Consider the following 14011-nt stretch of genomic DNA (forward strand, 5'->3'; position numbering starts at 1 on the left):
ATATATATATATATATATATATATATATATATGATAGAAGTGCTCTTAAACCTCCTCTTAGCAACTTGCCAGATTAACTAATGCTTTCTAATCTGTGGTTTCTCAATCTCAGCACTACTGACATTGGGGTTGGACCACTCTCTGTGGTGGGGCTGTGCTGAGTGTGGCAGGGCGTTTAGCAGCATCCTCGGCTGCCACCTCCTGGAGGTCAGTAGCACTCCCTGGTTGTACAAACCAAACATGTTTCCAGACATTGCCAAATGTCCCCTGAAGGGTAAAATTGCCCTCCGAGGGGAACCACTGCTCTGATTCATCAGGAATACAGAATACCTGATAACCATGGCCTGCTGAGCCGTCCAGGTAGAAGATTCCCCTCCAAGATACACATGTCCTCTCTTGATCCCATTACTTGAGCTGTGAACTTATCAAGTGTTAGTTGTATATCTCAAAGATACTTCTATCAGTTGCATCTGTTGTAATTATGTGGTTTACATAAATACTACATAATCCAATGAAATATGAGAGCAAAATAAGAGCATTTTTATTTCTATTTTAAGTTGAATGAATAGAAAAGACTCAATATTGCAGAAGCAAAAGACATTTCTTCCCCATCTCTCTTTTCTGGAATACACAACGAAATAATTCCTAGCCTCCACTGCAGTTAGAGGGAATCTATGTGATTGAGTTTTGGCCAAAAAATGTGGGCAAAAAAGGTGAATACCATTTCTAGGTCTAGTACTTAAAACTCCCCTTGTTCTCTCTTGTTGCACCTACAAAGAATCCAGAGAGGTTTCTAATGGCTGAAGGCAGAGGCTGTCACACATTTTCTGCATTTGGGCAAGCCTGGTAGCAAACATTTTCAGTTTTGCATATTCTTCTTCTTCTTCTTCTTTTAATCCTTTAAAAATGTAGAAAGTGTGCTTTGCTTGTAGATTGTACAAAACACCTATAGGCTGGATTTGCCCCAGGGCTAGTAGTCTGCCAACTTCTGCCTGGGGCCTGATGGGGCAACACTGTCTTTCATAAAGACACTTAAAAAAATCTTGTCAAGTTAGGGATAGGCGAAACCACTGTGAATATTAAGGTGACATGAACGACTAAAATGATGGTTCTGCATGTAGATGGTTTCAGATCTCTTTAAATTCTCATTCTACTTTAAAGAAATTTAAAGTGGAAATCATAGACTCTTTATTCCAGATACTGTGTTAAAAAAAAAAAAAAAAAGTAGAGATTTTAATCGGCAGACTGGTGAAAATCAACGTTTCTGTTTTGAATTAAAATTAAAAATTTAAACTCTACGATGCTTGTATGATTCTCTATTTTAATAGACTTTTACTCAAGTATGAGGGCTTCTATTTTACCTCACTTTCTGTGAAAACAGACTGAAAGGAGATGGCAAGTAAGCCTAAAAAGACATGGGACACGAGACTGACTCCTCCATGCTGGGTCTTTGCTTGGACATTGACTCTCCTAGAAATTGATAGTAATACCATTGTGGCAACATTCAAGATGCAGAAAGGTTAGACTCTCTTAATGCTTGCCATACAAAGGTATAGAAAAACAGCAGTTAATACAGTTTATTTAATATAAATGCACGTGAGCATAAGCTAAGGAACGTCAAAATATGACGTTGGTCCTCAGTTCACATTCGCGTGTCTACCTATTCTATACATCTTTTTAAATTGAAATAGCAGTATGCACCACGTGGAAACTCTACACGGACTAGCTTTAGTATTTATAAAGAATTAACTGCATGGCTTACAGCATCCTCTCTCTCCCCTGCAATTCCTATCAGCTCTCATAACATAAGTTTGCAATTGTCTTCATCAGCTCTGGATTCCATAATATACCATGGACTGGGGGACTAAAACAACAAAAATGTATTTTCTCACAGTTCTAGAGGCTGTAAGTTCAAGATCAAGGTGCCAGCAGGGTTGGTTTCTGGTGAGAGTTGTCGTCCTGTCTTACAGGTAAAGAAACTATCCAAGATGGGATAGCAGAATTATAAGAAGGAAAAAGCAGCAAAGAATATGATAAATATATCTAAATATAAATAAACCTTGACTGTATAAAGCAATAATGATGTTGTGGGGCTTAAATTATGTCAAATAAAATTCCTACAATCATGAAATCTATATCAGTAAGGAGACAAGTGGATTTGAATGTTTTTAAGGACCTTACATTTTTCTGGAGGAAGGAAAAATAAGATTAGCAGTAGACCTTTATAAGTCAATAATGTATCTTACATGTGTTATAATGACTAAGATTACTACTAAAAGAAAAGTGCTTATAACTTCCAAACAATAAGGGAAGAAAATCAAACAATAAAAAAGAATACTTTATCAATTAAAAAGAATAGAACATATAGGTTGAGAAAATCTAATACACATAGTGATACTATATTTATATTAAATACACCGTAATTACATCAGGTCTAGAATTAATTGTTCCAATTAAAGATAAAGTTTTTCAGACTTGCTTTAAAAATTTCTGCTATTTATGTTAAAATACATGCCAACTTAAATGTAAGAATACAGTAAGGTTGAAAGTAAAAGGGGAAAAAAGTTAAACCATGTAAACATTAATTTAAAAAAATGACAATTGTGCAGCTGTATTACTAATAGACAAAACAGACTTTAAGATAAAAACATTACTAAAATAAGACACGTCACTTTGTAATGATAAAGGTTGAATTTTTCTAGAAAGATAAAATAATTTTCAATTAGTATGTACCCAAATATACATCCAAAAGACATATCAATCAAATTTATTTAAAATGTCTTTATTATAAATCTATTCAGCTTTCATAATATATATATAATTGATGTGTATATTTCACTTACGCAAAACTGGGGGGTTGTTTGGTGATTAAGTATGCCAAAGTAGGAGAGAAGATTTCGATTTGGTGTTTAATCTCCTTGCTTTAATCCATGCCTTAGCCCACTGAATCCATTTGTTTAGTTTGTGTGGCAAGTGAAACTGCAACAAAAGTTTTATATCTTACTTTATTTCTTAATCTACTCATCCATTTTCGACCATTATTCACTAGGTAAATGCAGGACCAACCTCAATGGCAGCTTCAGAGATGAACGGAAGGTTGAAATTGGGCTGAAAGATATAATGATAAGTTGCATTGCTTAGTGTGATATAAAACATAAGAAAAACATTTCAACCATAAATTGAAAATCTTTTAGTAATTGAGATAATTTTCTTAAGAAATCATGTAGGTTTTCCTCAGTTATTTTTCAGAGATATTTATTGCTATTTCCTTTAATTCTCTTCCCCCCCCCCCCAGGACAAGAAATAGGCACACACTTGCCAATTCTTAAAATATGGAGATACTGAGTCTCGTAAAATTTGCCATATAATGTTATTGCTTCTATGTAGTCAAACTGTGTTGTTTTTCTAAAATAAAATTGTTAAAATATACTGTGGTTTGACTTTAGTTTATATGGTAATTTTACTTATAACCAGTCTTCTCAGTAATATGGCAAGAGATTGAAAAAAAACTGTCTCTATGTTTCTGTACAAATTTACATACATATATATACATGTGTAATATTTTATGCAATTCCCCACTCCCCCAGTTAATATGATAGGTTTAACTTTCTGAAGTCTGTAGAACATTATTTCACATTAGCAACATATTATATTTTAAATAATTATAATTTTATGTTGTCATTTATACATTCTTTCACATTTATTTGCGTTCTCACCATGTCCTCACATGGTGGAGAGAGAGAACTACCTGTCTGGTGTCTCTTCTAATAAGGTCACCGATCTCATCATGAGGGGCCCACCCTGATGACCTCATCTAAGCCTAACTAACTTGCAAAAGGCCCCGTTTCCAAATACCATCACATCGGGGTGACAGTGCTAACATGAATTTTGAGGAGATGCAGTTCAGTCCATAGCATTACTCAACAAGGAGATCTCCAAGGTATAATCCACTGCAATGAATTGTCAGTTCTCATAAGCACCAAGTGCTAATTAAGCACTTTTTCTCTCAACACAGTCTGTGGCTATCTAGCGAAGCAGCTTACAACCCAGTGCTGATGAATCAAAGCCAACTGAAAATCATCACAAAAAAGCATACCTTTATTTTCACTCCTGTGAATATGCCCTTTTTTTTGGTAAGGAGAGAAACCAGTTGACATCCGATGGCTCAATCTAGAATCATCCATCATCACTGTTGGAAAAATACTCTGGGGAGAGAAGCATCATCAACTTCATTTAATAAAGACTTGAACAGTGTGTTCCGTCATATCCAAATACTCTTTTACTTCTGCCACATTTCCTTTTAAGAAAAAAAGTAGAATGGTTTTCATTGCCATCTCATTTCAAGATATCAAGATTAGATAGAACTTCCTTCTTTCTACTACTTCACAGATCCGGGTGGTTTGTCTGTTTATATGTTTTTACATTTTATTCAAAAAAGTTTAAATCTGTAGGAGTAGTACAATGAATTCTGTGAACGCTTCACTTCAGTTTACCAAAAGGTTACTTTTTTTTTTTTTGGCTACTTTTGCTTTATTTCTGTATGTGTATATACTTTTACACTTATTATTTGTGCCGAACCATTTGACAACAAGTTTCAGGACATGACCCTTCATTCTTAGAGACCTGAGCCTGTATTCGTTTAGAACAAAGTTATTTACTTAATAAACAGAACCCAGAAAATGAAAGGAAGAAAGGGCTAGTATTCACCAAGGACAGGTGTGAAAGAGGCCAATTGTGTGTGTATGTGAATAATTTGCATAGCAATTAAATTTAGCCTGTGACTGCAGGAACTTAGTAAATGAAAGAATTGCAAACTGGGTATAAGCTTGCTCTTTTGACCTATTGTAGCCTGAGTAATTAAGAAAATGTTTGGATTGTATTTGCACTACAAACTTCTACCTGGAGGAGTCAGTAGGCTAACACAGGTGGGAAAAGTAGCAATTTATAGATTTGGTACATTCCAAACATAATTGAAGCTTCCTTAAACAGTGTCTGAGACCCTGAGCTGAGTGCATTCTTGGGAATGATTGTTATTGACTCGCTCACAGACAACAGGATCAACAGAGTGCCTTCTGAGTCACAGGTTGTTAACCTTTGGCCAGAGCCACAGCTTCCCTCCTGCAGCCAGTCATTGTGCCAGCCTCAGGTTTGAGGCTCAGACTAGGAAGCAAAACTTGCCATCAGGTAACTAACTTTAAACCCAAATTCAACCCCAAATTGATGCTGGAGGTCAAAATGTCCTCACTATAGCTTACTTATAGCTCCTAACCTTAAAGTATAAAAAATTGCTTCCACATGCCTTTCTTGCCTTTGCATTCATTTGTGTTTGACAAAGCTCTTCTCGAAAACTCAATTACCACTGCTGAACTTTACCACATCCAATTTCCCTGGCCACTGACACACCATCTAACCTAGACTGTTCTTAGAGAGGGGTGCTCCTGTCAAGAAGGGCTCACAACAGCCCTCATACAAAGTTTATCCATGGTCAGCATCTAATTATGTCGTGCCACATTTTTTTCTCCATTGGGACTAAACCTTGATTATCAAGCTGACAGATAGATTGGTAGTACTGTCTGTTTTGAAGAACAATGTTTAAAATTTGAATTTCAGTCTTTTTGGAAAAAATTGAAAATACAGTCAACTCATTCATGTGGACCTCCAAATGGATGTAGCAGACCCACACTTTTGAGTAAAAGTACCTGTGGGGACAGAGCCCCAGAGAGTAGTTTACAGGCTCTTGGCCTCACGTGGAAGGGTGCTGGCTCAGGTGGTGGATGGCCGTCGGCTGTGGCCTGTTAGCCGATTGGCCGGCGGTATAACTGCTGCAGCTACGGAGGAGAGCCGAGGACTGCCAAGGATTGCCGAGGAGCCGAGCAGAGCCGAAGAGAGCGGAAGAGGAAAGAGGAGAGCAGAGGAGAGTGGAAGAGGAGAGAGGAACAGAGTCGAGGAGAGTGGAGGAGAGTCGTCCGTCGGTTGGCGGAAAGGCGGAAGGCAGGTCGCGCGTCCAGTGGGCCCAGCCTCCAGTGAGACCGTAGTGGTATAACTCCCCTACCTATGGCTCCGTGGGTGTTCCTTTTTGGCATCACCATATCCTGCGTTCTTGTGTGGGGAGTGGGAGCAGAGACCCCGCAGGCCTCCCCGCACGACAACCATATGTCTGAACACGGAATGTGGGTTGGTACAGCACACTTGGACTTTCTGTCATGAACACTGTATATAATAATCTCAGCTGTGGACATTTCAAAGGTATACACTTAGGAGTATGTGTGGGAAAAGTGTAAAAATTACAACAGCAGTTTCTCAACCTCAGTAATATTGTCATTTGGAGTCAGTTCTTTTTATATGGGGAGCTGTCCTGTGACTTGTGGGATATTTAGCAGCATCCCTGGCCTCTATCCACTCATTGGGTGCCAGTAGTAACACCCACACCCTAAAATGTAAAACCCAAAATACCTCTACACATTCCCAAATATCCCCTGGGGGACAAAATCATCCCGGTGAAGAAGCCCTGCAACAGATAGCTTTCATTTACTTTTCCCATGTGATTGGGGTAAACTAGTCTTAGCAACCGCTGGTTTGTTTTAAAGCCATGTATGTATTTGCCACCAATTATCTTCTTAACTGCCAGGTCACTAAGAGTAGGCACTAGGTTTTGTTTATTCCTGCATCACTAAGAATGTCTAGCTCAGTCCCTGTATAGTACTGTATGTTTGTCATTGATGCTGATTCCCTAATATTTCTGGCTTTCCTACTGAGAAAGGTAGAATTGAACTTCCCATCTGTCACGCAGGGTGTCATGCACGCGGGGTCTCTGGTCCCGCTCCCCACATAAGAATGCAGGACATGGTGAGGCCAAAAAGGAACACCCACAGAGCCATAGGTAGGGGAGTCACAACACTATATTCTCGCTGGCAGCTGGGTTGGAGAAACAGGAAACGGGAGCCACACGATCCGCAAACCTCACTCTGCCGCTTGCTAGCTCAGCCACCATCTTCTTGCCAGCCCCCATTTTCTGCTAGCATAGTCACGGCAGTTATATTAGTGGCCAATGGCTCACTAGTTACAGCTGACGGCCAACTAGCCACAGCTGATGGCCATGCAATCACAGTCGATGGCCATTTACTACCTGAGCCAGCACCTTTCCACGTGAGGCCGAGAACCTGCACTCCTGGCTCTGTCCCCACTCCATCCTATTTGCAGTTAGGAGTGGCTATAGGACTTTTTTTTTGGACAATAAAATGTGAGTGGAAGCCATTCATATCTCTCCAGCCAGTGTACAATTTAGCACACGCTTGCTCTCCTGATATGGTAACCAAGAACATTCAAGATGGTGATAGCTCCATCAGAGTTTCTGAGCGATTGTGATAAGCAGAGCTGCCTGCTGGCCTGGGTTAGACATTAAGCATTAGTAAAAAAATATTGGTGATTTAAGCTACTGGAATTACGGAATTATTTGTTATCACAACATATTTTTGTCTAACCTAATACATACATGCTAATTTTTAGTGTCATAGATATTTGGCTCAGAGCACCTATGAAGGTGGATGGGTTCCTCTTAACCTTCGCAAAGCTAGAGATCACTGATGATGAGCCTGTGCCACCATATTGAGCTGGGAAGATAGCTGCATCTCAGGTTCCTGCTCAGGTTCAGCTTTGATTAATGCAAACTGGTTAATATGCCATGAAGAATAAAATATTAATTGTAGTAATTATCTGGAAAATTGAACTGAATTTCACTTTAATATCAGAGTATAATACTACCAATAACTAATATTCACTGAGTATTCTTTCTGAGCCAGTCACTGGACTAAGTACTTTGCATAAATCTGCATAAATTATCTCCTTTGTTCCTTATAAAAGCTCTCTGAGGTAAATGCTTTTATTAGCCCAATTTTCGAGCTGAGGAAACAAGGGCAGGAAGAAGTTATCCACTTGCTCTAGGCCATAGCTACAAAGTGCTATGACAGAATTTAAACTGAGGTAGTCTGATTTCAGAGCTTATGCCTCTTGACAACTATGATAATCTACCTCCAGAGTGATTCTCACTCTGACTTCCCAGAAAATCAGGTCGTATGCACATGCAGACATAGAACAAGTTAGGGCTATGTGTTCCCTAAATAGGTGACCTTGAGAAATGTCGGAAAAGATAGCCATATATTTGAAATGATGCAGAATCAGTTAAAAGCTGGTGCTTGTCCATGGATTACGATAAACTGAGTTGATCAAATTTGCTGTATTTAAGTGAATACATTTCTTAGGGATTGAACTGGGTATGCAAGAGAGACCCATGTAAGATATATGTGTCTTACATCTAATGTGCTGAGTTTTATAATTTTGGTTCCAGACCCACAGAAAGCATTCTGCCACAATTATGAGGCTTAAGTCTATCATATTAATGTGCTTATCTTTAAGACTTAAGCCTAGTAAAGTGCCTAATCTCCAACGATAGCCCCCAAGGACCTGTACCTCCTGGGTATTCATGCCCTTGTGCTGGTCCCTCCCACATCAAATCTCACTTTCCTCACAAAATGACCCAGTGAGCCCCCACTGCGATCAAATTAACTATACAGTTAATGGATAGACTTGGGGTGACTGTTTACCTCACAATTTTCTGTTTACAAGTCTTCCCTTTAAAGTATTACACATTTGAGTTCCTTTATATTTTGATATTCTCTCAATTTTTATTAATATTAAACACTTGATGGAGAGACAAGAAGGAAAGAGAAAAGTTCAACTGTCGGAAAGCTTTGCAAACTCATTCATGTATTCATCTGCTGTGTTACTTTCCTATTGCTGCTATAACAAATTACCACAAGCTCAGTGGTTTAAAACAACTCAAATTATCTTACAGTACTGGATGTCAGAAATCCCAAGACCGAAAGTGTAGGCAAGATCTATTGCCTCACCTTTACTAACTTCTGGAGGCCCTCTGCATTCCTCGCCTCATGCCCCTTTACTCCATCTTCAAAGCATATCACTCACCCTCTGCTTCCGTCATCACATCTCCTTTTTCTGACTTTGATGTTTTTTTCTCCTTTTATAAGAAGAACCCTTGTGATTACATTGGGTCCACCTAGATAATCCAGGATAACCTTCCCATCTCAAAATTCCTAATTTAATTACATCTGCCAAGTCTCTTTTGCTTTATAAGGTAACACATTCATAGGTTCTGGGGATTAGGACACTGACATCTTTGGGGAGCCGCTATTCTGTCTACTACATCCATTCACAATTTGATATATTCATTTATGTAATCAATATGTAAACATTTATTCAGCACCTAACATACATCAGACAGTAAGCTATGTGAAGGGAAAGAGGAAGAACTAACCAAACGTACACAAAGCAACATGCACAGAACTTAAAAATAGTACTTAGTGAAAAAAGTGAAAAACAGAATGAAATCCATAGCGCAATACCATTATATAAATTACAAGGGCACATAATACATTAAACTGAATGTCAACTGTAATTGAAAAAAATTTTTAAAAATTAACAATACGTATTATATTTTATTTGGATCCATATCAAACCCATTATAATAGCTGTGTATGAAGTGGAAGACGATGGGAGTAGAGATGGGACTTATGGACCAAAGGTAATATTCTGTTATGAGCACAATAAATGACTAACTCAACTTTGTGCAATGGATAGTTAAAAGGAAGATAAACAAAACTATTTTAAATAATAACGTAATATATTGATAGTAAACTGTAACAGAGGCGTTAACAAAGTGGGAGAACCCACCACACAGAGGAACACGTAACAGACAGGAACAAGCTGTACAACAGTTGTTCTCAACTGGGGGTGATTTTTCCCTTAAGGGACGTTTGACAATCTCTGGGGACATTTTTGCTTGTCACATCTCAGTGAGGCATGCTGTTGGCATCTAGTGGATTGAGACTAGGCATGCTAAGTATCTGACAGTGCAGAGGCAGCCCCCACCATGACAGAGTTACCTGTCTGCAAATGGGAAATGAACAATGTTGAGATTAAGAAAACTTGTGGCAGAACAACCAGAAATAAAATTAAATATCCCTGAAATTATTGTGGTAGGTCAATAGATTTGCTTTATAAACATATGATTATTTGGGGGATTAAAGTATGATTACCTCCTTATCCTTATATTCTCTCTGTTGTGGTTAATGTACTCCTTTCCTAATACCTGATGCCTGTTCTCCGTGAATTTCGGTTCCTGTGTCTACATGCTGAAGATTACTGCCCACTGATATTCCTTCCCTTTAGCATTTTTCATGTTCCATGAGCTTAAACAAATTTAGATCATGATTAAGATTAGAAAAAAATCAACAATCATTGTTTAATTCCATTCCATTTGGATATAAACTAATCTAAAAACAGGGAAGGGCATTGATGTCTCTCTCACATTTTGATGGTGGTTTTGGCTCTGCCAGTCATTGTAAGCTTGAATATGATTGAAAAACTTAAGGGTCCAGTAATTCTATTCAGGGTCTCCAGTCTTATACAATAATTCAATCTTGTAGTAGAATAGTGAAGCATAGTCAACCTCATGAATATTAATAATATATGTATATAATATACGAGGTCAGACAATTAAGTTCACGAACTCATCCTAGAAACATGCCACATACCTCATTGTTGAATATCACTATGGTCACCTTCGAAGTACTCCCCTTGGGAAGTTATGCACCAATGCCAGTGCCTAGTCCATCCTTCAAAGCAATTTTGGAACTCTTTTTCTGGAATGGCCATCAGAGCTGTCATTGTATTACCCTTTATGTCCTGAATGTCATCAAAATGGCTTCCTTTCAATATTTCCTTTATCTTCGGGTAATGAAAGAAGTCATTGGGGGCCAGATCAGGTGAGTAGGGAGGGTGTTCCAATACAGTTATTTGTTTACTGGCTAAAAGCTCCCTCACAGACAGTGCCCTGTGAGCTGGTGCATTGTTGTGATGCAAGAGCCATGAATTGTTGGCAAAAATTTCAGTGTGTCTAGCTTTTTCACACAACCTTTTCTGTACTTCGACAATTAAGTTCGTGAACTTATTGCAACAACAAGTTCAGAGGGAATATATATATATCAGAGGGATTATTCATTACGAATTTGTACCAAGTAGACAAACAGTTAACCAAGTTTACTGTTATTTGGAGGTGCCGAAAAGGCTGTGTGAAAAAGACGAAAACGACCTGAACTGTGCTAAATTTCAAACACTCAAAGGACAAATTAATGTGTTTTAATATCTCCCAGTATGATCAAATTCAGTTATTCACAAAATGCTGTCTTCTGCTTATTTCCATGTTGAATCCTCACATCACCTCAAAGGGAATAAAAATTAAAATACAACAAAGGTCAGTAATGTCTAGTCAGCAAGCCTGATATTAGTATCTATTTAGAGTTTTGTATTTAAAATAAACAATCATATGCAATATGTAAGTTTCTAGACATTAAAACAAAAAAGTTTTAAAATATGTGCTATTATATGAAAATTATATTCAAGTAATCACTTTTGTTGCTTCATTTCAGGCATTAGCCAATACAAAAGTCTTCTGCAAAAAAAAAAAAAAAAGTCATATTTTGTTGTAGCTGTAGCCTAAGAAAGATAAATATATAAGGATGTGACTTGCTAAAAGCTAAGAGTCACAGGTATTGTCTCTTTACTTTCATTTTATATAGCTCTAGTCAATTTCACAGCCTCCATCAGTACTGAACAGGGAAATTGGAAAACGGCAAAATCAATTTGCAGAAGTGAAGTCCTATTTTCTTTTACACCTTCTTCATCAGAGCTGCTATTATTCTTGTGTTGTATGGTATTGTCGACAGTAACTTGGGCACAACTGATAATTGCTAAAAGCCACTGCAATTCTCTCATTTTCCAAATTTGCTGCTTTCGTAAGCTTTCATCTTTGCTAGAATTTAAATGTAAATACTCTTCTGCTGTCAAACAACCATTATTATAGTAACCTTTTTGCTTTTGATGCCTAGATAATAAATGTTAAAATAATAAAGCTCTAAATGTCTAATTTGATCTAAATATAGGTCCGTCAAATATTCTAGTTTGTAATTTCAATTTTCATCCTTCCTAAATTTGACTTTAAACTGTACATATATGAGAAAATTACTTCAGAGGACAATATAGTATTTTCTACCTTAAGAAGAAAACTGGTTTACTTTTGCTGCTGCCTTGCTTGATTGGTAGTAAGTTTTCATTAAATTTCAAATTAGAGCTATTTGAAAACAAAGCTGTGGACTTTGCCTACTTAGCATCAGCCCTGAAACAAAATCTTTGTACTCTTAAAGAAAAATGAGAATGAATAGTGTGGGACTTTGGCTCATTTTTTAAATCATCCTATTATTCTGTTTTATTTAATGCATTTCTTATAATGATGAAATCTGTACGATGTAATACCCACTGCCCAGTAGAACGGAGTCTATTTACAGTGTCATATAAATGGCAACTTTACGAGGTCAGATAATTAAGTTTGCAAACTCATCCTAGAAAAAGTGCTACATACCTCATTGCTGAATATCACTACAGTCACCTTCGAAGTACTCCCCTTGGGAAGCTATGCACCAATGCCAGCGCCTAGTCCACCCTTCCAAGCAATTTTGGAACTCCTTCTGGACTGGCCATCAGAGCTGTCATCGTATTACCCTTGATGTCCTGAATGTCATCAAAATGTCTTCCTTTCAATATTTCCTTTACCTTCGGGTAAAGAAAGAAGTCATTGGGGGACAGATCAGGTGAGCAGGGAGCGTGTTCCAATACAGTTATTTGTTTACTGGCTAAAAACTCCCTCACAAACAGTGCCCTGTAAGCTGGTGCATTGTCGTGATGCAAGAGCCATGAATTATTGGTGAAAATTCAAGTCATCTAACTTTTTCATGCAGCCTTTTCAGCACTTCCAAATAGTAAACTTGGTTAACGTCCAGTTGAAACAAATTCATAATGAGTAATCCCTTAGATATCAAAAAAGGTTAGCAACTTCGTTGCAACAAATTTGTGAACTTAATTGTCAGATCTGTGTATAATTACAAATCTTCACTTTTTTCTATTTATATTTAGATTTGCCTTTGTCCTTTGTATTCTGCCCAACCCCTAATTGAGAAGCTTTTGTGGGTCAAAGAATCACAAAACTTTCTTTTAGGTAATTAAACAATATTGCCAAGTCTGTTTGTTAATTAAGGGGTAATTAAATAAAAAATAAATTGCCAAGTTTCTTAAGGCTTAGATAGGTGGCTACAACAAAAACAAAACGCAAACAATAAAACCTCTATTTTAACAGGTTTGAAAAGCTTGCCAGATAAAATACAGAACACCCAATTAAATTTGAATTTCAAATAACAAATGGTATTTTACTTTAAGTATGTCCCAAATATTGTATGTCCTGTATTTTTATTTGCTAACTCTGGCAACCCTAAGGATTGATGCCATTTTTTATTTAATACCATTGATACTGTGAGTGGAACCCCTACTATTTTCGTAAGTTAGAAAGCAACAGCATTGATTCATTAAAAAAAATGAAATTTGAAGTATGAGTAACAAAAGTTAAATCAACTTATCATTTTCATCCACGCAGAACTGTGCAGACAGGGTTCACAAAAAGGAGTTATAAGTGCATATGAAGGTCTATACATCCCAGCGTCCAGGAAATACCAATTCTTAACTTGCACGTAATTATAATACTTTGAGCTCCAAATTTTTCCACAGACATAAGCAACAGAATTGGATTGTTTTTCATCATTCTCTCTCTTTCTTAATTACAACTTAAAGTTCTAAGATCCTTCATTAAGAAGTTCAACTGTTTAATCTTTTCAGTGTTAGAAAAGCTGTGCATGAACTAACTACATTTCTACTAGAAATTCCTTCCCAATTCACCGATAGTACTTCCTTACATTTCCAAGGTCTAGAAATAGCATCTCCAATGTTAGCTCATTTGTGTCTTACATTTATTTTTAAAATATTAAGTATCTATAATGTTCCAGGCACCTTGTTAGATACCAGCAACACGCGAGAAGTAAATGAAAACATG

This window comes from Rhinolophus sinicus, linkage group LG10, assembly GCF_036562045.2.
Source record: "Rhinolophus sinicus isolate RSC01 linkage group LG10, ASM3656204v1, whole genome shotgun sequence".
NCBI lineage: Eukaryota > Metazoa > Chordata > Mammalia > Chiroptera > Rhinolophidae > Rhinolophus > Rhinolophus sinicus.